The sequence below is a fragment of the Neofelis nebulosa genome, chromosome 11, assembly GCF_028018385.1.
Source record: "Neofelis nebulosa isolate mNeoNeb1 chromosome 11, mNeoNeb1.pri, whole genome shotgun sequence".
Taxonomy (NCBI): Eukaryota; Metazoa; Chordata; class Mammalia; order Carnivora; family Felidae; genus Neofelis; species Neofelis nebulosa.
Genome location: NC_080792.1, coordinates 78,138,136 through 78,162,681, shown reverse-complemented (window position 1 = coordinate 78,162,681; position 24,546 = coordinate 78,138,136).

The window sequence follows — 24,546 nt, the reverse complement described above, 5'->3', positions numbered from 1 at the left end:
GGGAGAGGAGAGGGAGGTAAAAAGGCAGGTGCATCCACCTAAGTGGATGGGCTCTCACGTCCTGTGCACCTCTCATAAGTGAGCGTCTCACCCTGGTGACATCACCCTAGCGTGACCTTTGCATTCAAAAATGTGTATGTCATTGATCCCTAAATGCAAGCCAGCACAGGGATCCGTTTCTTCAGGGGGTAAATGGCTATCCGATCCCAACACGATGGGAAAACAGAGAGGGTGAGTGGGTCTCTGACATCAGCCTCCCTCTGGGACTTGACTGATTTTGACCATGAACTCTTCTCACAGGCACCAACTGTAGAGGTCCTCAGCCGGGGCCGCACTTAGGACTCTGGGGAACTTCCGAGCCTGCACGCCCAGGCCCCTCCAAGACCACAACCGGCTATTAAGTTAGGCTCTCTGGAGGTGGCGCCGGTGACTAATCACGTCTAAAGCTCCTCAGAGGAGTCCAGTGTGTGGCTGGGGCCGAGAACGACATCGGGAACCTAACGGCGGTGGAGGAATCACATCTGCAAAAACTTACTGAGCCCCTACCTACTCTGCGCCAGACAGCGGGCTGGGGGCGGGGGCGGGGAGCGTAAGAATCACTGTGGAAGGCTGCACCCACTCTCAAGGATCGCGCTGGAGGCAGGGTGAATATGAAAAGTGTGATGAATTGGCTGGGAGATCTCAGCAGCTCTGGGTTGGTGCCCCAGAGTCTGCATTTCTATCGAGCTCCCAGGGTCCGTGCGGGGCCAAGAAGAGCTGCATATGACGGGCAAGGTTCTGCGGGGAAGCTCTCCGACCCGGGCTGCTGCTTCCCACCATTTCTCCACCCCTCTGACAGTCCTGAGCCTCGCCGGGGGGTGATAACAAAGTGGAAGGAAAGAACAAAACGCACCCTGGCAGCCGGCCCCGGGTGTGCACCTGTGCTTCCTCCGGGCTCCAAAGCCCCAGGGCAGCGCCCCGTTCCCCCCCTACACGCACCCGCAGAGCGTGGAACAGATCTCAGGAAGAAAGAGAAGGGGCTGGGATGGGAGACGGGGTGCTGGGTAGGTGGTTGTCATAAATAGCACACCATCTGCACGCCCCCGCTGCCTAAGGAGTCCCCCGTCTGGGGCCAGAACAAAGGCAGCAACATTCTAGAGGCATCGGAGATCAAAACGGCCTCCGAGGCTCTCCTACAGCGAGTCCTCGCTTCTAATTAATCACTCGTCCTTGGCAAATCAATTGTGTCTGTTTTAAAATCTATGCTCCAAGGACAAGGGACGGGGTGGAGGTCGGAAGCAAGAAGTTCTCTGGAGCTGACGCTCAGGGCAGTGTATTCTTGGGGAGGGGACACTAAGGTCAACCCTGACCCACTCAGCAGGGCCAGGAAGGGACCGATCAGGGGGCACAAATGCTTACAGAGGCCAGACTGGTCCCAGAAACCGCGGAATGAATGAATGGGGGTTAGAAGAGGAAGCCCTGGGGACTGGTGCCAAGCGGGGACTGTGGTCCCTGACCCGGTAGGCTGGCGACCCCTCAGTCGCAGTCCCCCGACTCTTGGCAGTCTGTCACTGCCAAGCAGAAATGCCGTCCCGTTTCTGCATTTCTGGAAGATTTGCTAGAAGATGTGGGAGTCAGACCCAGGCAGTCTGGCTCCAGAAAGCATTCTCTTGGGGCGCCTGGGTGGCTCATTTTGTTAAGCGTCTGACTTTGGCTCAGGTCCTGATCTCGCAGTTCGGGAGTTCGAGTCCCGCGTCGGACTCTGTGCTGACAGCTCAGAACTTGGAACCTGCTTTGGATTCTGTGTCTCCCTCTCTCTCTGCCCCTCCCCCACTCACACTCTGTCTCCCTCTCTCCCGGAAATTAACATAAAAGAAAGGAAGCAAGAAAGCATTCTCTTAATTGCATGCAGCCCTTTCTCCCTTAACTCCCACAATGCCCTTCACAGAGCTCTGCACACAGTAGGTGCTCAGGAGAGGTCAACTACCTTGAAACAAGGTCTCTGCGAATTGGATCCACTAGAATTCAATGCTATCCTTTTGACAGATTTTTTTTTTTTAAGCTTCTTTATTTAGTTTGAGAGAAAAAGAGCGCGAGCAGGGGAGGGACAGAGAGCACCCCAAGCAGGCTCCACGCTGTCAGCGTGCAGAGCCCGGGGTGGGGCTCGAACTCACAAAGCTGTGAGATCATGACCTGAGCTGAAACCAAGAGTCGGACACTTAACCGACTGAGCCACCCAGATGCCCCTCTTTGGATAGATTCTGTGTTCTGTTTCAAGAACGGGCTCATGGTTTCTGCGGGGGCTGGGTCCTCACCCTGATGACGTCCTCATCATTACGTTGAGTGCGACATCACCCAGGCGCCATGCACAAAGAGGAGGCACCCCCAGCCCCTGCTCCCCTGCTCCCCCTGACTCTGCAGCGTCTGTCTGGTCGCCTTCCGTCCGCGTCCAGCTCTCGGACTCATGCCTCCCTCCTGGGACCTAGTTCAAACGTCTCCCCCAGAAGCCTGTCTTAGTGTTTGCCCTTCTCACGCAGCGCAGTTCACCTGAAAGGGGAGCAGGGGGGCTGTCTCCCCCAAGCTAGGCGCCGTGGGGCACTATTTAACCCTTCCCTGCCCTAAGACTTGTAAAACCCTCAGAAGAAGGTTTCCGAAGTCTGGGAGGTGGGGCTTTCACCCGTGAGAATTCCGGTTCCCCACCGGCTTCTCATTACCACGCAGGACATACACCAAGTAGGACGGGCACACGGCCTTGAGGCTGCCCGTACCGAAGCTGGCCACCGAGCCAAAGGCAGGCTTTTCTTCCCTTCTTTCTCTTCTCTTCTCTTTTTTTAATGTTTATTTATTTTTGAGAGAGAGACAGAGCTCACGTGTGCACGCACGCGAGTGGAGGAAGGGCAGAAAGAGAGGCAGAGAGAGAACCCCAAGCTGGCTCCACACTGTCGGCACAGACCCCGATGTGGGGCTCGATCTCTTGAACCCCGAGATCATGACCTGAGCTGAAACCAAGAGTCAGAAGCCTAACTAACTGAGCCACCCAGCCTCCCCAAATGCAGGCTTTAAATCACACGGTTCTAGTTTCAGATCGTCTGATAACCATTCATTTGTTCATTCATTCATTCAACAAATATTTATTGCACCTGTTACGTTCTCAACACTGACATGGGTGCTAGGGAAACAGTGCAAAGCTGAGGGGTCCCTGTGAAATCCCTGCGAGACCATCAGGAGGGCAGGTGTCCTCTCTGAACCTCGGCTTCTTTTTCTGTAAAGTGGGGGTCCTTAGGAAGATGCAAGGTCCCCTCAAAAGTCCTAATCCCCACCTCTGGCAGAAAGGCATCCTGGTGCCACAAAAAGAGCACTGGAGAGAGAGTCAGGATGCAGCCTGCTGGCTGAGTGGCCCTGATGAGGTCATTTCTCTGGGTCTAATTTCTTTGTTGGTATATTGACAGGGCTGCAGTGCATAATTTCTAGAACTCGTCTGTCTGTGACTCTCTGACTCACAGAGTCTATGATTCCAGCATGAGAATAGCCCGTGACCCCAGGAATGGACATCCTCCTGTTCTGCACGCAAATCTCCTCCTTATGGGATGCTTTCCATCGTGCAAAGCAGCAGAGAGGAGCTCGCTTCTTGTCAGATGAGCACGGAGGGGTCTGGGGAGCCCTCCTAGAAGCTTCCCTTCCAGGCTCCCCAGAATCACTCCATTTATCTTCCCCATCATGCTTTTAATCTCTGCAAATTTAACGGCACAGCCATAAGCTGCCTTAAGAACATAGCTGACCCATCACCAATAAATCAGAAGCTCTCAGTGATGCTTCTGAATAAATGATAGTCCCTCAGATCAGTGGGCAGCGGGCGGGGGGTGTTTAAGGTGCCTTGGGAGAGATTTCAACCTGCCCCCTATTGGGGTGGGGGGACATTGCAAAGGAACAGGGGGTGTGGTGAGATCAAGACGCCCCTGGAGTCATCCCTGGGTGTTTGTGCAGAACCAGACCTTAGCTTTCCCAGTCAGGACTGGCTCAATCTTGTCTGAAAGGAAAACGTCCCACAGAGACAGGAAAAAACATCCCAGGGTTAAAGAAAGGATGTCAACTCCGAAACCTCAATTAGAATCCCTGCCTTTTTTTTTTAAATCCCCTGCTTGGCCAGTTTTCCCATCTATAAAGTGGGGATCCCAGTAAATGGAGACATGTCCTATCTTGACCTTGCACCTTTCGATGGTAATCACCTACTGGCCCCCAGTTTTCACAGAGAAGGAAATGGGCTTGGAACGGTGAAGTGACTTGCCCGAGGTCTCACAGAGAATAGGGGTTCGATCCAAGGCCTCACCCCGCAACACTGTGCCTTCTCTCCTGCAGTGGGAACCCTGGGCCCTATCTGGCTGCTTTTCCACTTTGGACAGCTGAAACCCACATGGAAATCCCAGCTGCACAGCGCACCCAGGTGTCCCTGAGGGCCAGCGGCAGTGGGTGGCTCTGATGCCCACAGTCTTCCTACACACGCCCCCGTCCTGCATTCCATCCCCTCTGGCGACTCCGAGAAACAAGCAGATGGGCAGCCCTGGGTACGGCTGAAGATCCTTTGGAGTCATTTCCTGGTGGGTACCGTATCCAAGGACATCCCACGCCCTGCCAGGAGCTGTTTGGAAATTCTACCAGACCCTGGATCATGGGAAGCGGGCTCTGCTTGTAAATGCAGTTAGGGGCTACTTGTACTGAGCCTCTCAGTGACACGGGGTCTAGGAGAGCTTCTAAGTATATTAGGCTCCCAACTGCTGTGCCTCAGAACTCAGGGGTCCCAAACCCTAGGGGACACAGACGGCCACTTCTGTGCTTTCACAACACTCTGCCCAGAGCCCAGGGTCTCCTTCACACCTCCTCACACCCGTAAGGGCACAATAATTGGTCCCTAGAGCTGAAAAGGTGACCCATTGCGATGGGTTTTAAATATTTTAAAATGGTGGTTTTTAAAATAATTTTTTTAATATTTTTTCCTGAGAGAGAGAGCACACACGCATGAGCAGAGGAGGGGCAGACAGAGAGGGAGACACAGAATGCGAAGCAGGCTCCAGGCTCTGAGCTGTCAGCACAGAGCGCAATGCAGGGCTCGAACTCATCAACCTTGAGATCATGACCTGAGCCAAAGTCGGACGCTTAAGTGACTGAGCCACCCAGGGGCCCCTAAAAATAGTTTTGAAGACATCTAAGCCTTTCTTCAAACAAAATCTTACTCAAAATCCCAGTTATGCAGAACAGATAAAAGGAGAACACACAGTTGATGACGATCCCAGTCCCCACCCTCCTGTCTGCCTCCTGCCTCCCAAGGCAGCCTCAGGGCCCTTCCATAGAACCCTAGGCCCGAAGGAAGCCAGTTTGCAAACCACTGCCTTGGCAGATGGGGAAACGGGCCCAGAAGGGAAAATGCCTGGCCGGGGTTAGACAGGGACATAGTGCAAGGGTGAGTCCCCTTCCAGGAGGGCTGAAAGCCCAAACAAGAGGCAGACAGCCCTCTCCCTGGGCCAAGTCAGAGTCTCTTTGTATGGACTTGCCCCCAAACCGGTATATTTTGGTTGACTTGCTAATTAGTGGTTATTTGATTGGTTAGTTGGTCTGCGTTTTGGTTGGGTGATTGGTTAGTTGCTCACTGGATGATTGAGTGGTTAGTCGGCTAGTTGGATGGTCAGCTAGCTAGTTGATGACATGGTTAGTTGTTTCTTAATGGCTGGTTGAACAAAGGAGTGAGTGGATGCCTTAGTGATTGCGTATTCCAGTGCTTTGGAGAAGGCTCCGAGACAGGGTCGTGTCTGATGTTAGAGGCACCGAGCAGATGGCCTGGGACATGGAAGGAAGAGGGAGGTGCATTCACCTGCTGTCGATGCCCGTGCTGCTGTTGCCCGTGCTGGTTTGAACCCTTCTTGACCTGGGAGATGAGTGGCTACACCAATGAATCTGAGGGTCCTATATAAACTGTAAAGCCTCGTACACGGGTCAGTGGTCCTCTCCCACTGTCTTGGGGCTCCCAGTGCCCCCTGGTTTCCTCCACCCCTTCCCCCAAGCAACCCTGCTCTCCAATCCTTTACCTACCCTGGGGTATCGGTGACAGATAACAGCGCAATGTGTCTGAATAAGTAAATTTTGAGTGAAGGAGCATTCATGGGAGTCTTTCAGCCATCTTACAGCCCACAGGACTGGGGTTGGAAGGAAAGATTCTTCTAGGACCCGGTAGTCACCTCCCATGAGCAGCACTCACTCTGATGGAAACGTAATGGTAGAGTTCATGTGACCCTCCCAGTAAACTTCTGTACTAAGCATTCGTATAATCTCCAAAGATGAAGAACCCGAGACTCAGAGAGAGGCAGTGACCCAAGTTCCAACAGGCGGAGAGTGGGGGCCCCAGACTTGAACCCTGTCCCTCAGGTACAAACACCACACTCTTTCACAGCCTTGAGATCACTCAGGTGTCGAAACCGTACTGGGTCCTCCGCAGCCTCCTCTCCCTCCCCTGGGGCTTCTGGTTGTCAATCCAGGTGCCAGTGGGGAGCCCAGAGCATCCCCCACCGACAGGCCAGGCACTCCCGACTCTGCCTAATGAGCTCTGAACTCCGTTCTGAGGCCATAATCAATTAATAGGAAAACCCTCAGCTATGGCCACTTCATGCATTGATTTGCAAGATTAATGGCAAATACAGAATTGCTTCTTCACCATGGGGCATTCAGGGGAATCTGGAGACAAGCGGGTGACAGCCCTCTAAATATTCCTCAAGCTCACTCCCGCCTTTTGCCACACGTTTTGTTAGCAGAATGCAGTGTTTTTCTGGCCGCACTTTGCAAGGCCGAGGGGGACGTGCCGAGGGATGGGCCCGATTGTATAGCTGAGAGGAATTTCAGGCCTCTTCCCTCCTCTCCTCTCCCTTTGCCCTTCCCAGGGACTTGGGAAAAGAAGATGCTTCAGGGGGGCCCCAGGTCAGTTTCTTCAGAGACCAGCTTTAAGATTTAATAAAATAATAATAATAGTACATTAACTTGCCCAGATGGGGGGCTCCCTATGAGCCAAGCACTTCACGTCATCTTACTTCATCTTGGCATCAGCCCTGTGAGCCTGGAACAGTTATTATCCCCACTTTGCAGACGGTAGAACTGAGGCACAAGATCTCATGGCAACTTAGTGCAGGAGAGCAGACTTGAATCAGCGCCATGCTTCGCCACAGCCCATGTGATATCTGCTCCACGAACCTGACTGACCCTTCCCTAGGGGACTTACGAGGTGATCCCCGGTCAGGACTAAAGGAGGGAAGTGGGTCTTGGGAGTCTCCAGGGCCTGAACCCTTTGAAACATCACCAGCCTCTGGGGCTCCCCATTTCCCTTCAAGTCTTCAGCTCAGCTGCCCGGTGGTCGAGAGCCCGAGCTCCACATCACGCAGGAGCGTCCAGCCTCGGGCCTCCCACTTTCCAGCACGGTGGCCTTGAACCTTCTCGGAGCCTCAGTTTCTCCTCTATAAGAGTGCCAAGTAAGGCGTGTTTGTTTTTTGTGTTTTGCCAAGTAGTAGGTGCTCACAATTTAAAACAACGACAACAACAAAAGTTCTGAACATACACAAGAGGAAAGTCTTTCTCAGACCCCCTGTCCCCACCATCTTCCAAGTTCTCGTCCCCATAGGGAGCCACCATTACCAGCTTCTTACTCATCCCTCTCCAGCAGCCCGCACCAAACTTCCCCACGACGGAGCTGTTCCACGCCTGCCCTCTCCAAACTCCTGGCTACTGAGCCCTTGAAATGCGGCTCATGGGATGAGAAACCAAGTTCTGGCTTTTCCTTCATTTAAATTTAAGTTGCTGCACGTGGCTAGTGGCTGCCTTCTTGGACAGCACAAGTCTAGAGACCCTGACCTCTAACATCCATGGAGGAATGACTGTGTGCAAGGTCGTACCCTAAGCACGTCCCATGAATTGTTAACCCCTAGTCTGCACGAGAACCCCATGAGTAGGTACGATAGCACCTTTCTTCTCTCTGGAGAAACTGAGGCACAACGAGATTACGTTCTTGAGAGGTCACTCTCCCAGGACTTGGAGGAGCTACAATCTGAGCCCAGGCTGTCTGACCCCAGAGCCCGGGATCTTAGCTACTGTGATGCGGGCGTCACCATAATCATAGGAACAGCTTAGGCGAGAATGTGTACTCTGAGCTTAGCATGTTGTCCGGCATGGAACAGGTCCTGGGAACCTACCCTGACCTACCCTAATCAGGTTCCTCTCCTCCCTGCTGTCTGTTTAGGCCCACTTACCCCCACCCCTGGGCCCTCGCTCATGCTTGGCCCCCTCTCCAGCATGCTCCCCTCTATCCTTCCACTCAGCCAAATCCTGCCCAGCAATCAGGCACCAAGGATGGGATAAAGCGGATCAGAGGTGTGAGTTGGCCTGGGCAAGACCTGAAGAGGTGGGGGAGGGCGTGGGGGGACTGGTGACAGAGCTCAGAGAGGACTGCAGATCAGAGGGTGCTGGCCAAGCCACCTCCCAGCAGGACACCGAGTAGGTGTGTGAGCTGGAGGTTAGGTAAGCAGGGCTGGGACAGGACATCGATTTCAGAGTGCCAAATATTACTTTAGATCTGATTTAACACATGGTAAGGGGCCGGTGTTGATGTAGTCATGCATTTAGCAAACATCTATGAAGCACCTACTTAACTGATCAGTAATCATTGGGGGGGCCACCTGGCAGCCCCCGTGAGACTGTGCTAAAGACAGACTGGGCTTCCTGGTGTAGCTCCTCAGTGTCGCCTTTTCTGAGGAAGAGGGGCAACCTTGGGTCCTTTGCCTTCATCCTGTTAACAGGTACTTTGTGCATGAATCCACTCAACACCCCATTAAAAAAAAAAAAAGTAAAAACAGTATCGCGATCCCATTTTACAGATGGCCAAACAGAGGCTGGGGAAGTGGAGACGATTTGCTCAAGGTCACCTGACCTGTTCGTGGGCGGGCTGGAATGAGCACACAGGCCCCAGTCTGGATCCCTTTACCCTGTGTCTAATTGTTCCCATGCAGGGCACAGAGGTCTGTAAATTCCATCTGCCAGGAGGGGGCTTGCCAGCAAGAGGCATCGGGTGTCCGTGGCACCGGCTCAAAGGGCTGCCTTCCTTCTGTGGTGGAGAGGAATCCTTTTGCTTGGCATGCCACCTGCCATTTTCCACCTGGGTGGGTTTTAATCTTGCAGATGACAGATACCTAAGCATCTCACCACCCTGGGGAAAGCAAGAGCTCAAAGTGGCCCAGGAAGAAGGAGCTCTGGGCAGTGCCCTGTGCCTGGGCACAAAGGAGCAGCTGTCATGCTCAGGATCTAAGTGCCTCCTGCACAGGGCCTCTGGGGGGGCAGGGGGGAAGCAGCAGCAGAGAGGGCAGTTCCTGGATCTGGTCTATTTGCCCACTGGAGAAGGAGGGTGGGTCATCTCTGTGCATCCAGAAAGGACCTTCTGCTGTCTTGCTTCCCCCGAGCCTGTCTGCCCTCATAACAGTGCCCCTTCCGTCCCTGGCTCAGCTCTGTATCTCGGGGGCTGTGTTTTCCAGCTCCTGGGTCAGCTGGATTCTGTCTGGATTCCACCAGTGAGAAGCTTGGGCAGGAGATTCGAGGATGGGGGAAAGGGAGGAGCCAGGGCGTTTCTCCCCTATCCTTCTCTGATTTGGGTGTGAATCTGACACTGTTCGGCTCCTTGGTGGCATCAGTTTCCCCTGGACAAACCCACTGCCATTCCAAGTTCTGCCAGGGGCCCCCAGCCCTTGGGTGCCGGTCACACCACACCCTCCCTGTGTTTCTCCAGCCCCGGGGGAGGCGGCAGCTTCCTGCTCTCACCAGTCCCTGGGGTGTCTCCTTAGTTTGTGTTACCCTCAAAGCAAATCCTGAAACAAAGACTGGGGTGTATGCAGTCCCTTTGGGAGGTGGTCCCAGAAAACAAGGGAGGGAGGGAGTGGGGAAGTGAGATGGGGAAGGGATACAAGCTCAGAAAGGATGTGTTAATGAGCCTTGACCTTGATAGGCTGCTGGGTGGGCTGCCCACTGGGGCCCTTAGGAGAATCCTTGGGAAATACGCTTCAGAGTCACCCCACTGGGGGAATGAGAAGGTGTGCCATTTATCTACTCGATCCTATCTCCATCGTTTGAGGCTTGCCCCTCTGGGCTACACTTGCAGGCTTCCAAGTCTGGGAGGAAGACCTCACACAGAGAAGCAGAGTCGCGTGGGCTCGGCATGGAATGGAAAAGATACCGCACAAAAGGACGCGCACACAACCAACGAGCACACGAAAAGATGTTCTACAGCATCAGCCACACAAAAATAAAACCCCAGCGTGATAACACCACCTACCCATCAGGAGGGCGAAAGTTGAAAAGGCTGACAATACCGAGTGTTGGCGAGGATGTGGGATGATGGCAACTCTCACACACTCCTGGTGGGAATTGTAAAAATGGTCCGACCACTTTGGGAAAGTATCTGTCTGTTTCTTTCTTTTTTTTTTTAAAATGTATTTATTTACTTTGAGAGAGAGAGAAAGAGCAAGCTGGGGAGGGGCAGAGAGAGAAAGGAGAGAGGAAATCCTAAGCAGGCTCCGTGCTGTCAGTACAGAGCCTGAGGCAGGGCTCGATCCCACAAACCGTGAGATCTCATGACCTGAGTTGGATGCTTAACCGACTGAGCCATCCAGGCGCCCCTGTCTGTTTCTTATCAAGCACTTCCTCTAAGGTGCAGCCACCGCTGTCCTAGGTACAGACTCAGAAAATCTAAAATCACACATCCACAAAAAGTCTGCTATGCAAATGTTTGTAGCAGCTCCGTTTATAATAGACCAAGACTGGAGACATCCCAGATGTCCATCAGCGGTGGAATGGATGAAGAAATGGTGGTCTATTCATATTCAGTGAAACGCCGCTCAACAATAAAAATGAACAAATTACTGATACATGCAACAGAAGGGATGAATCTCAAAAAATTAAAAATGTTAGTGAAAGAAGCCAATCACCAACCCGATGATTCCATTTTATGTGAAACTCTAGAGAAGACGCGACTAATCTACGATGCTGGAGGTCAGGATACGCCCTGTCTGGGAGCGGAGATGTTAACTGGCTGGAAAGGGAAATGAGGGAAACGTCTAGAGGTGGAATGTTTCATATCTTGAGCTGAGTGATGGGTCACACCATGATCACAAAGGTAAAAATACATCGTGTGGTACACTTAGGATTCTGTGCCTCTTATAGAAATCACACGCCTTTGTTTTTAAAAATAAAAATGTAAAATAAAATGAAGGAGAAGTTCCATTCTTAAAAGTCTGGCTTCAAGTCCCTAGCCGGCCGCTAAGGATGACTCTGTAGTTGGGGTCTCCAGCCTCATTAGGGGAAGGTGAGGGAGGGCCCGGGCCAGGCTGAACTTCTGGAGCTGCCATCGCAGAAAAAAACACTCGCTCCCGTCAATGACTTATGATTAAGAATTTTCCTCCTGGCCTCTGAGTGTTTTACTGGCTCATCCATCAATCTGTCAGGGCGGGCGTCAAGGCAAGAGCCAGAGAAAACTAACAGCTCACACCCAAACAGCCTGAATAATTCAACGCCCGCCACAGCCTCTGGACACTGGGAGCATGAAGCTAATTTTTTATTTATTTCTCAGGCTCTGCAGTTTGTTTTCATGCCCCGGGAGGCTCAGAGAATGGGCATGGGGCTCCCATGGATCAAGAGAGGATGGGCCACAGCCCCAGAGCGGGGGTATCCCACGCTGACGTCTGGGGCGAGACAAGGGACTCACAAGGGACTGTGGACAAAGCAGGGGCATTGCCAAGTGGGGCCTTTGAACAGGGGGGAGAAGGAGCAGGCACTGGAGTCTCAAGGTTTAGGACCTGGATGAGCCACTTCTCAGCTGTGTGGTCTTGAGCAAGCCAGTCACTTCTGGAAAGGAACTGAGGGAAGCCTCAGTTTCCCCGGTTACAAGACGTCCACGGTGATAGGACACTTACATAGCGCTTCCTTTGTGCCAACACCTGTCCTGATAGTTTACATATTTTAACTCATGTAATACTCAAGCGTCCCTGTGCAGTACTTAACGACATCACCCCCAGCATGCAGAGGAAGGAACTGAAGCCCAGAGCTCATCCTAAGGAATCAAAGCACCGATCTCATAGGATGAGGATTAAAGGAGATATAGATCTTACAGATCCCCCGACATCATGCGGTGGGTGTTCGTAAAACGTAGCCATTGCTATTGTTATTAAAATCTCTCAGGGTCATTATGTTGCTTGGGTATAACAACAAATACATGAGGTTGGTGGCACTGTGTAATTGTAGATGAGGAAACTGAGGCAGAGAGAGACGTAAAATGGCTTACCCGAGGCCATATACATTCACCCTAATGATACTGCTCTGTCCTCAGATCCACACCAGCTCCCTTTATGGAGCTGTTGAGACTGAGTTCCATGTTCTGTAGGCCAAACAGACCCCTAAACACAGACTTTCCTTTCAAAAGAAAGACCTGGATTCAAATCCCACATCTGCCGCTCCCCAGTTGTGTGGTTAGAATAGGATCCCTCACTTCAGCTTCCTTGTCTGTGAAATAGGATGAAATGATCAATTACGTGGGGGTTCAGAGCAAACCTGGGGGACGCCTGGCTCGTTCGGTTGGTTGAGCATCTGACTCTTGATTTCGGCTCAGGTCGTGATCCCAGGGTTGTGGGATCAAGCCTCACATCGGGCTCTGCACTGAGCATGGAGCCTGCTTAACATTATCTCTCTTTCTCTCCCTCTGCCCCTCTCCCCTGCTCCCTCTCTCTCAAAATTAAAAAAAAAAAAAAAAAGCAAACTTGGGTGACAGAGTGACCTGGGTTTTGTTACCAGGCTGCCACTCACCAGCTGCAGAACCTTGGACATGCTGACTTCTCTCAGCCTCAGTTTTCCCATCTGTAAAATGGGGACTCATAATCCCAACCTTATAGGGCGGTGCTTAGGATTCCATGAGGTAATGTAGGGAAAGCCCCTTAGCCCAGGGCCAGGCACCTGAACAAAAGGTGCCATTAACATCAGTCCTAGACATTCCTATCTGCCACCATCATTTTTGCAAAGGATCTTGGGAGATGTAGAGGTGGCCCGAGAGACAGAAAGGTCTACCCGGCCACCCCCCCAACCTAGGAAAGATTTGTGACCTCCAGGAAGGGGTGCCACCACAAACACTCTGGGCTCTTTGGAGATGAAAGCAGTGGGAGACTTCTTGCTTTATGTAACATTACAAGGGATGCTCCCACAGTCCTGGCGGTGAGTCACTTGGAGTGAATGAGGTACTGGGTGGCACTTCCAGGATTTCTGAGTCAGAAGCCATTCTGATAGGGGACAAATATCCTTGTGGCTGCAGCCCCCTGAGCCCCCGGCTGGTCTATTCCACTTGCATCCATTAGTTACTTATTGAACATTGAAGGTGAGCCAGAACTGGGCAAGTCAGACAAGGAAGTTCCCAGCCACTAGGGCACTCAGGCATGGGCTTCTTTCTTTTCAGGAGCTATCGCTTTGGGGAAACTGAGGCAGATCAGTGGCTCTAAGTCTTCTTCCCTCTCAGGACAAGGTGGAGAAAGCGAAGACTCCCAATGATCTCCTAGGAAGAAGGGGTCCAGAATGATCAAACCCTCCCACCTCAGGAAATACCAGATAACTCCTCATTACTGGCTACTCATCTCTCCAGCAGAAAGTTCTGATGAGGCGTAAAAGGAAGGACGCTCTAGATCGGTGGTTCTCAAACTTGAATATACGTCAGAACCTCTTGCAGAGTTTTGTAAAGCAAAGATTGCCAGGTCCACCGCAGAGTTTCTGGTTCACTAAGTGCAGGGAGGTGCCTGAAAACTTGCCTTTCCGACGAGTTCCTAGTGACGCTGATGCTGCTGATCTGGCAACCCCACCTTGGAGAGCAACAAACCAGATGAAAGACGAGAAAATGAGGTTAAACTATAGCCCTGCCATTTCCTGGCAGTGTGACCTTGCACAATCTACTTGGCCTCTCTGAGACCCAGTTTCTTCATTTGAAAATGGGGTAAGGGTGCCTGGGTAGCTCAGTCAGTTAAGCATCCAGCTCTTGATTTCGGTTCAGGTCATGATCTCACTGTTCGTGGGATTGAGCCCCACATCATGCTCTGCACTGACAGTGCAGAGCCTACTTGGGAATCTACCCCCGCCCCACCCCACCCCCCGATCCTCCTCTCTCTTTCTCTCTCCAAATGAATAAACTTTTAAAAAATGAATAAAATTGGGTAAGTAATGTCTACCTGACAGACTTAAGATCAGAGACAATAAACATTGATACTTAGTAGGCCCTCAATAGAAGGACACCCCAGGTGACAGTTCCAAGATCGATGAAAAATAATGCTTTCAGGGAAGACCACCACCAACAAAACAACCTCCTGGAATTCATTTTTCTGAACCAATGGCTTCACAGAGAAATGAGTGGTTTCACAGAGCAGAGTTCCATGAAGTCAGAAGCGAGAGCCAGGGACTGAAGAATTCACAGGAAACGCTCAGCATCACATTAAGCAGAAGGGATGCCCAGATTTGTCTATGCACACAGAACAGTGTTAACCTAAAGAATCAATTAACTCCCTGGAAGACAGGCCGTCTAACCCCAGGGCACCCAGCAAGGGCCTGCCCACCCCAGCTGCCCTGAGCACCACGGGAGCAAATCTTCTAAGTCCTTTTCTTTCTAGTGCCCTCATGATTAAGAACAAGATGCATCACTGGGCTTCTCAATCAGGGGGCAACTCCATTAATGATCTTCAGATGGCAAAACATCCTTGGCCATGTTGTCCTGGGCAGGGAGGACAAATGATAGCTGCATTTCATAAGCTGCAGGTAAATGATGTTCCGTTGCAATGTCATCTTTTATTGCAATGCCAAATCTGAGCTCTGGGCCTCAGTTTGACCTTACTGCTCCGATGTCGTATAATGCTTAGTACGATATTCTGAGGGGAAATCAGGAACAGGGATCAGAATGGGATCCAGAAAGGCTGGAATTTGGACAAGCTGTAGGGACTGAGCTAGGAGGGCAGGTCCACGTCAGCACCACAGACAGCGCCAAGCAGCTGGGCTTCTCTGGGGGAAATTGCTTGACTCTGTGTGAAGGCCAACGTCCATACAGTAATAACATTCACCCTGTAGTCTGACTCAGGGTTTCTCAACCTTGGTACTATTGACATTTGGGGCCAGGTAGTTGTGGAGGGCTGTCCTGTGAATTGTGTTTAGAAGCATTCCTGGACTCTACCCACTCCACCCCCAAGTTATGACCGTAAAAAATTTCTTCAGCCATTGCCCAATGTCCCCAAGGGGTGAGGACAAACTCATCACTGATCTAAGTGAACAGTATTCCCTGGAGTTTTACAGTACGCACGTGAGACCACCCATCCATATAGCCCTAATCCTAAAACTGCCTTTCCGGACTTAGAGTGTCCAGGCACCTCTATTCTTTTCTCTTCTGGTAGGAAGTCATAAACAGGTTAAGAAACATGTAAACAAGTAAAATAAGTGAATAAAATAAAGACTGCAATAAGTGCCATGAAAAAAAAAATAACAAAACGGGGATGTGATCAAAAAATAATGGGAGAACATGTGCACTGGACAAGGGAACCCTCGTGCCCTGTCGGTGGGAATGCAAGCTGGTGCAGCCACCAGGGAAAACAGTATGGAGGTGGCCCAAGAAATTAAAAATAGAACTACCCTATGATCCAGCAATCCTGCTTGTGGGTATATACCCGAAGAAAGTGAAATCACTAACTTGAAAAGATACACACACCCCTATGTTCATTGCAGCATTACTTACATGAGCCAAGACATGGAAACAACCTAAGTGTCCATCAATGGATGAATGGATAAGAAAATGTGCTAAATATATACATATATATAATCATTATATTAATGTATATAATTACATATTAATATATTATATTATAATTACATCATCATTATAATCACCATCAACACAATATCATTATATTAATTATATGTATAATTAATATAATGATATTATGTAATAATATACATAATGGATTATTATTCAGCTATTAAAAAGAATGAAAGCTTATCATTTGTGACAGTATGATGGACCTTGAGGGTATAATGCTAAGTGAAATAAGGCAAACAGAAAAAGCAAACACTGTGCAATCTCACTTATATATGGAATCTAAAAACAAAACAAGAAACGAGCTCATTGATACAGAGAATAGATCGGTGGTTGCCAGAAATGGGATGTGGGGATAGGAAAAACGGGTGAATTCCGGGGGACAAAATGTACAAACTCCCAGTTATAAAATGAAGTAAATGGGGATGTAATGTAGAGCATAGTGAGGATAGTTAAGAATACTGTATTGCATGTTTGAAAGTGGCTAAGAGAATAGATCTTTAAAATCATCACTTTGGAGGGCAGTATGGAGGTTCCTCAAAAAACTAAAAATAGAACTAAAAACTAAAAAAACCACAATCCAGCAATTGTACCATTAGGTACTTACCCAAAGGATACAAAAAATACAGATTCGAAGGCATACATGCACCCCAATGTTTATAGCAGCACTATCAACAATAGCCAAAGTATGGGGAGCCCAAATATCCCTCAACTGATGAGTGGATAAAGAAGATGTGGTACGTATATGTGTGTGCGTGTGTGTGTGTGTGTGTGTGTGTGTGTGTGTGTGTGTATCTCCATCCCCCCTCCTTTTTTCCAAAAACTAACAGTGTTTCTACAGCTCATGAAAGGTCCCCATATTTCTAGCCCAAAGAGAAGATCAAGGAGACGCCACACATTTTACAGCATCCAGGGAACGAGGTCTGCCCTCCCTTAAGCATATTTCTTGCCCTAGATCCTAAGGTGTCATTAAGCTTTTGAGAGCACCTTGTGACTTAGTAAGATGGTGGAGTGCGGGGAGAGGAGAGAGAAAATAACAACGTGCTGTGGATTTATGACCATGTAATTTAGTTCTCCTGCTTGGATCATTGTCTCTTCCCCCAAGCGTCCTTCAAAAGTCAGGGATTCCAGCACTTTAAGAAGAACCGCTCATGGTCCTACCCTCCGAAGGGGACACTCGGGACATCTCCAGCTTTCCTGCTTGGTGAGTGTAGCACCGGGGGATGGTGAGGTCTTGTGAGGAGTTCCCAAAGCCGCTGTATGAAAAAGCAATCCTAGAAACCTAGCCGTCTTCCCTTTCCTAAAGGCACATCTTTATTCATCCCTGCCTGAAAAAATATATCAAGCCAATGGCTTGATTCCCAGGGAATCTCAAGGAAGAAATGGACATGACTTCAGACCTTGGCAAAGGCAATGAACACTAAATTCCAGGGAAGAGAATTACAATGGTAACACCTATGCACTGGAGCTCTGTAGTCAAACAGAACTGGGTTCAAACCCCACCTCTCCCACTTGTTAGCTATGAGATCCTAGGCGGTTGATTTTACCTTATTAGCTTGAGTTCCCTTATACGCAAAATGGAAATAATAGTCACATCTATTTCATAGGGTTCCAGAAGGGACGGGAACAAAATAAGATTCAGATACAATGTAAGCATCATAAGAACAGGTCCTGAAATTATGTCATTATTGTAACCACGTATCTTGCACACATACCTATTGGCTACGTTAATGATTTGATGAGTGAGTGTCTGGGGCAATAATTGATAAACCAGAGGAAAGGGGATGCTTGTTCCACAGCAGCAGAAAGGTTAGTAACACTTTCCCCTGGGGTAACAGGAAAACTGGATAACGTGTGTAGTCACAGATCACACCTGTTTCTTCTCGATGCTTATAGTAACATGCAAGAGGAGAGGGGCAAGTTAAAGGAATGGCCATTAAACCGAAAGGGAACCAGGGCTTGATAGTTCTGGAAGCTGCCTGTATCTCCAGATGGCAAAGGATGCTAAAATTACATGTTTCCAGACAGAGATCAAATCCAGGAAATAGGGTATAAAAATGAGGTTGGGGTGTGACTGTAAAACCCCTTACCGATGCCCCAGAAGACCTAAGATAATACTGCAAATAACTCATCAGTTGAACCACACGGATTTCATAACCTTAAGGGTACTGTGCCTCAGCTACCTTGGGATTTGTCAGCAGATGCTCAAGGTAGACCAGAGTTTGTCTCAATGAGATTCACGGGTGTGGCGGCTTGTTTTTGGTTTTGGGTTTTGTTTTGTTTTTAACGGAATGGACCTGTCATAAGATTCACAAAATTTTTAAGAGAAATGTATTGGCAACAACACAGGCAGCTTGGATTGAAAGAGACGAGAATTACACAGATTAAAAGGAGGCCTTTGGACTCCCACACTTCTACAGAAAGAAAGCAGGACGAGAAACCAGTTCGTCTGCAAACATGCGCTTCCTGTGTTTCACGGGGAAGGAAGGATGAACCAGAGAGTGAAACCAGGAGCTGTAGAGATCTGTCCCCAGACCTTGGGTCCCAATTTTAAAAACTGTCAATTTTGGGGGGGGGGTCCCAATTTGGGTCCCAATTTTAAAAACTGTGCCTTGGACTATATTTAAGAATTGCAATGGACCAGTAATCCCTGGGTGTTTCTTTCATCACCCCCCACCTTTGGAATAGGAGTTGTCCATACATTTTATCCCCTGCCTTCCTCTACTACATGTCATGTATAGAAGTCAGTTCACAGGTCTCAGAGACAGGGAAGCAATACTTAAGGAGCTGTACCAAGGAAACCACATCTGGGAGTCTTCATCCAGACCTACACTTGATTTAGACGATGGGATTCTGATTTTGAGCTGCTGCTGTAACGGGATGCAAGTTTTAGGAGCTGTTGGTGGGGAGGCGGGGGGAAGGAGTGTATTTTGCATGTAGGAGGGACGTGAGTCACCGGGGACGGGAGGGCCCACTGTGTGAGCCACTCTCCAAGATGGCTCTCGCGTAGTCCTCTCCTACGCCGCACAGGGCTGACCTGCGTAACCACTAGGATATGACAGAAATGACAATGGGTGGGTTCTAAGGTCAGGTTGTTTTAAAACCTGCAGCTCCCATCTGGCTCTCTCGTGGGTCACTCTTGGGAGAAGGAAGCTACTCTGCGGTGAGGGTCCTGAAGCGATCCTGCGGAGCAGTATGTGGCAAGGAGCTGAGGTCTTCCGCCAAAAGCCAGGACCAACTTGCCAGCGGTGTGAGTGAGCATTTTGGAAGTAAATCCTCCCCCTACGGTCAAGCCTTCAGATGACCACCAGCCCCAGATGCCATCATGACTGCAACCTCATGAGAGACCCTGATCCAGAACCACCCAGCTAAGCCGCTCCTAAGTTAATAACCCACAGCACCTGTGAGATAATACATGTTTACTGCTATTTTAAGGCGAAGTTTGGGGATAATTTCTTGAGTGGCAACAGAGAACTAATACAAAATTTCCAAAGCATGCAATCCATTTCTTGGAACAAACTGAGGCATAATAAAATACATGCCTGATGTCATTATTAATAGAGATGAGTTTTGCCCTTGAACAATTCAAGACTTAGCACCCTCCTCTTGCATATTACTTTAAGCATCAAGAAGAAACAGGTGTCATTTACAACATTCTGCCTGGGGATCTCCTTATCTAGATTACCCAATAGACTACACACATTATCCAATTTCTGTGTTACCCCAGGGGAACGTGTTACTTGACTCTCTGCTACCACATAGCAATCACCCCTTCCCTCTGATTTATCATTTATCCATGCATGCACACTCTCATGAAATCATTCACAATGTTCCTGGCAGAGGGAACAGCATGTGCAAAAACCTTCAGGTGACAGTGGGCAAAGATTAGTCAAGAAAGTGAAGACACTGTTGGCCTGAATCAAAGAGCCTAAGGGGCTAGAGCAGAGGTGGAGAGAGGAGAGGCCAGGGCCTGGAGGGCCTCGTAGATCTTTAGCAGAAGTCTGGGCTTTATCCAGGGCAATAGGGAGCCATAGAAGAGAATAAACAGGGGAGGGATAGAGGCGCGTCTTAGGAAGATCACCCTGGCCGCAGTGGGGAGCATGGTGGGAGGGGGCAACAGCACAGACAGCATGAGCAGGGAAAGGTAGTCAGCCTGGAATGGTGACTGGCTTGAAGGGTATGGCAAGGTAGACAGAGGATCCCGCCTTCAACAGCCAGTACAGGGAGAGTCAATTAAATTCCTGGCTGTAATTATTTTTATAAATGAACACATAAGCAAGGGGGAGGTTGGAATCAGGGACTTTGGTCTTATGTCCATTTTCATGTGTTCCCCCTCCTCCCAGGGCTCTGCCTGGAGTGGACAAGGGGACAGGCTGGCCTGGGTCACCCAGCTCCCTCCAGCCACCTGGCCTGGAAATAACTGCATTTGCCTGCTCCCCGAGGCAGCCCCGACCCAGATGAGGAAGACCTGGAGGCGGGGCAGCCACAGCGGCTGGGGGTGCTCCTGAGTTAATTGAGAGCACACGGGATGAGCCGCTGCCCTGTTTTCATCTCGATGGATCTAATTAGACAAGCAGCAATCGTGCTACACGGACTGGCCCAGCGGACCAAGGCCACGGCTGGATGCCTGGGGACCTAGGCACGAGGCACAGCAGTCTCTGCTGAGACCATTGTCTTTCTTGAAAGAGACTGGGGTGGGAGGCAGTGTGGCCAGGGCTTGTGGGACACAGGCGACTAGAAGAAATCAGATTTCCACGGACGCAATCGTGAAGTCATGCCACAGTTCCTCAAGATCTACTGAGTCTTTCTAGAGCTCCCACAAGGGAGCCGGGTACTGTTCCGGGAGCTGGGGACACAGCTGTGAATGAGACAGACCTGTCCCTGCCCTCCTGGAGATTACATTCTAGCAGAGCGACAGATGTTATAGCCAAATGATCACACATGAAATGAGATAATCATGGCCAAGCAGCGAGGGAGATTGCCCCGGGGCCACGAGAAGGAGTCGTTAAGAAAAGATGCCTACGGAGTGCTTATGATGCACACATTTTAACTCACTTAATCATTACGACAACCCTGTGTAGGAGGGTTTATTATTGTCAGTTCCATTTTGCAGATGAGGACATTGAGGCCCAGAGAGGTGGAGTGACTTTTTCAAGGTCACCCAGCAGGGAAGTGGCAGAACTGGGATGTGAAGCAGAGATGCTCGGGCTCACCAGGCAGAGGGTTGCACAAGTGTCCTGTGGCGGGAAAGAGGCTGAGTGCGGGAGGTACTACTAGGAGGCAGGGGGGCCGGAGGGCAGAGATGGGGGGTCCGGGCTGATGCTAGGAGAACAGCGGGTGGGAGTTGGAGCCAGACTACACAGAACGTGTCAGACGTGTCAGGGACATATGTCTTTATTTTGAGGGCAACAGGGAGCCACAGAAGGGTTTTAGGCAGGAGAGGGATGTAATCAACTTTGATTCTAACTCCGCCTAGCAGAAATAGCAAGTCAGTACCAGGACGGACATTTGACCAATGAGGAACCCGAGGCCAAAAGAGATGGGCTGACTCAACAGAAGAGGCTGGGAGGGTTTGCAGGGGCACACGGGCTGGGGGACCTTGGGCAAGCCCCTTGATCCCTCTGGGCCTCCACTTGCCTATCTGTAAAACGGAAAGCTAGGGTGATCCCCAAAGACCATTTTAGCTCTGACCTGCTAACATCATGGGGCTTCTTTCTTCTTCTTTGTGTGCTTCCTTCCATCGAACGGCATAATCCCCACTAAGTGCTAGGCACCTGCTAACATCACTGGGCTTCTTCTTTGTGTGCTTCCTTCCATCGAATGGCATATAAAATCCCCACTAAGTGCTAGGCACCATGCTGCTTCCAGCCCCACCACGGGAGGAAGATCGCAGACCACTGCCTGCTTCTTTCTTGTCCCTGCACTGTGTCCCAAACCGAGGGGGTAACCTACGCCTGCCAAGCTCACCCAGGGCTCCCACCTAACGCCAGCCCCGAGCCACACGCTCCAACAGCTGTGGCCACAGCAGGCCTTCCGTCTCCACTCGGGATCATTTTTCCCTCCGATGAAAACAGATGGAGAGACTTGGAAGGAAACACAGCCCAGCCCCTAGCCCGGAGCTCAGAGTTCTGGGACGGGAAGACAGCCAGAGCTAATTCCGACACCAGCTGCCTCACTTGGGCTCCAGGTTCCAAGGCCAGCTCCCTGGAGACTTTTCCTGCCTCTCCGCAGGCCATGGGGAGCTCAGATTTCATTTCCTTGAGCTCTGGCCGTTCCAAGCCCAGCTCCTCCTTCCGTTGCCACAGCACCGTCCCCCTGGCAGGTGCACTGGAGAGGCCTCCCCTCAGCTCTTTCTCCAAGGACTTCAGGAGGCAGATGAAGCCCCCGCTGCCCCCCCCCCCCCCCACAGACCTCCATCCATCCCGGGATCCAGGAGCCATGGCTTCCACTTCCCCTGGAGACCTGGCTCAGAACTAACGCTGCTTAGAGGACAGTTTGGGACAGGAATTTATAAACAATTATTAAAAAGCTTGGAAATGTACAAGCCCCTCATCCCAGCAACATCTTTTCTAGAAATGTATCTTAGAGAAAGAGTTGCCCTCGTAAAGTCTTGTATTTCTCTGTAATTCAAAAATCCAAGAGACTTTGAACGTGTTTCCATAAGTTTGGAGCCAACCCTCTTTTGACCGCAAAACCGACCCTGAACTAATGCGAGGCTATTCACGGAGCTCACTTTATCCCACTCAGTGGGAATATTTATGAGTTTCCCTAAGAATGTATTAGTATGTTTGATTATATGGTGCTGCCCTGAGCCCCCCTAGTGGTATCACATAGAATATGCTGTGCATACCCTATAAGCTGTCTGAAACCACTGAGTCCCAAAACGTGGGTAGCCCCAGGGGGGTTGGATACGGGATTGTGGACCTGAACTGGCAAAAAGCGAAGACAACCCAGAAACCCACCCACGGGGGACTAAGGAACATGTTGGTACAGCAGTAACAGTAGCAAGATCAGAGCCAACCTTCCAGACAGGACCTCTCATTATCCCGGTTTTGCAGATCCGAACATCGAGGTTCTGTGAGGATGCGTCGCTTTGCCTAGGACAATGACCCTGACGGAGAAAGCATAAGGTAGCACTGACGCGAAAAGAAATGAGAAACCGCCAAGCTGCACAGTTGATTTTTTTTCTTCATGTTTGTTTACCTTTGAGAAAGAGAGAATGTGCCCGTGAGCCGGGGAGAGACAAAGAGAGAGGGGGACAGAGGATCCAAAGTTGGGCTCCGTGCTGATAGCAGCAAGCCCGATGTGGGGCTCGAACTCACAAACTGTGAGATCATCGCCTGAGCGGAAGTCGGACACTCAGCCTACTGGGCCAACCAGGCGCCCCGTGCATTGTTGATTTTTTTTTTTTTTATAAGGCAAACTGTCTGAGAATGGAGTGCGAACCTGTTACACATGTGTGTGCATGTAATCTATGCATACACGATATATGATACACAGTAGCGGTTTTCTGTATCAGTTTGGCTGGGCTACGATACCTCATCATTCAAATTCAAACCTGGCAGCACCATTTTCGGTGCTGCTGTGAAGGCATTTGCTTGTTTGTTTTATTTTTCTCCTTTCTCTATTTATACCTAGTAAAATAAGGGCTCTGGGAATAATTTCCTTTCTCTTTTAGCAGTAAACTCTTTTTTTTGCTTGTGTCTTGCTCCAAACTGAATCTTACGTGGCAACCTGTGTCGGCCTTTGTTTTTCAAAAGGACTCTCCCTCCCAACCCCCACCCTGTGTTCGGTCCTGCGGCGAACCTGTCAATCAAGAGGACCCCCCGCCTTCCCTTGGTTCCAGGGTGGCAGGTGTTTCAAGCTCAGTCTGTCGCCATGAAGGTATTTTGTAGATGTCACCGATGTTTATAATCAGTTGGTTTTTTTCATTTTGAGAGAAATGGGGGTGGAGAATCACAAGCAGGATGCACACTTAGCACAGAGTCCGATGTGGGGCTCGAGCCCACACACCATGAGATCACGACCTGAGCCAAAATCAAGAGCCGGACGCTTAACTGACTGACCCACCCAGGTGCCCCATGATCAGCTGATTTTAAGTACAGGGGATTATCCTCCGTGGTCTGGGTGGACCTGATTCAATCAACTGAAAGGCTTTCAGAGGAAAACCGAGGTTTCCAAGAAGAAATGCTACTCATGGACGGCAGCTTCAGCCCCTTCCAGAGAGTTCCAGCCTCCTCTTCCCGATAGCCCGCTCCATGGAGTTCAGACTTGCCCAGCCAGTCCCCACAATCACATGACCAATTCCTTGCAATCAAGCTCTCCCTGTAGATCTCCCACCGGGTCTGTTTCTCTGGTTGAATCCTGACAGATACTCTGTGTAACTGAACGTTTTCTTCTGTCTCAACTCCTCCCACCCATGGGGTGCCTCCTGCCCTTTGGGAGATACTGGGAGGGTGGGGCCCCATCTGAATGGAGCACGGGACTACCTTGGAGTGGGCACTCTGTGCAGGACCCTGTACCAAGGATTGTCCCGATCCATTCCGACTACCACCCTGTGAGGTGGGTACTGTGATTAGTCCCACTTTACAGATGAGGAAGCTGAGTCTCAGAGAGGTTAAGTCACTTCCCCAAGCACGCACAGACACCTATGACTCTATTCTGCCTGACCTCAA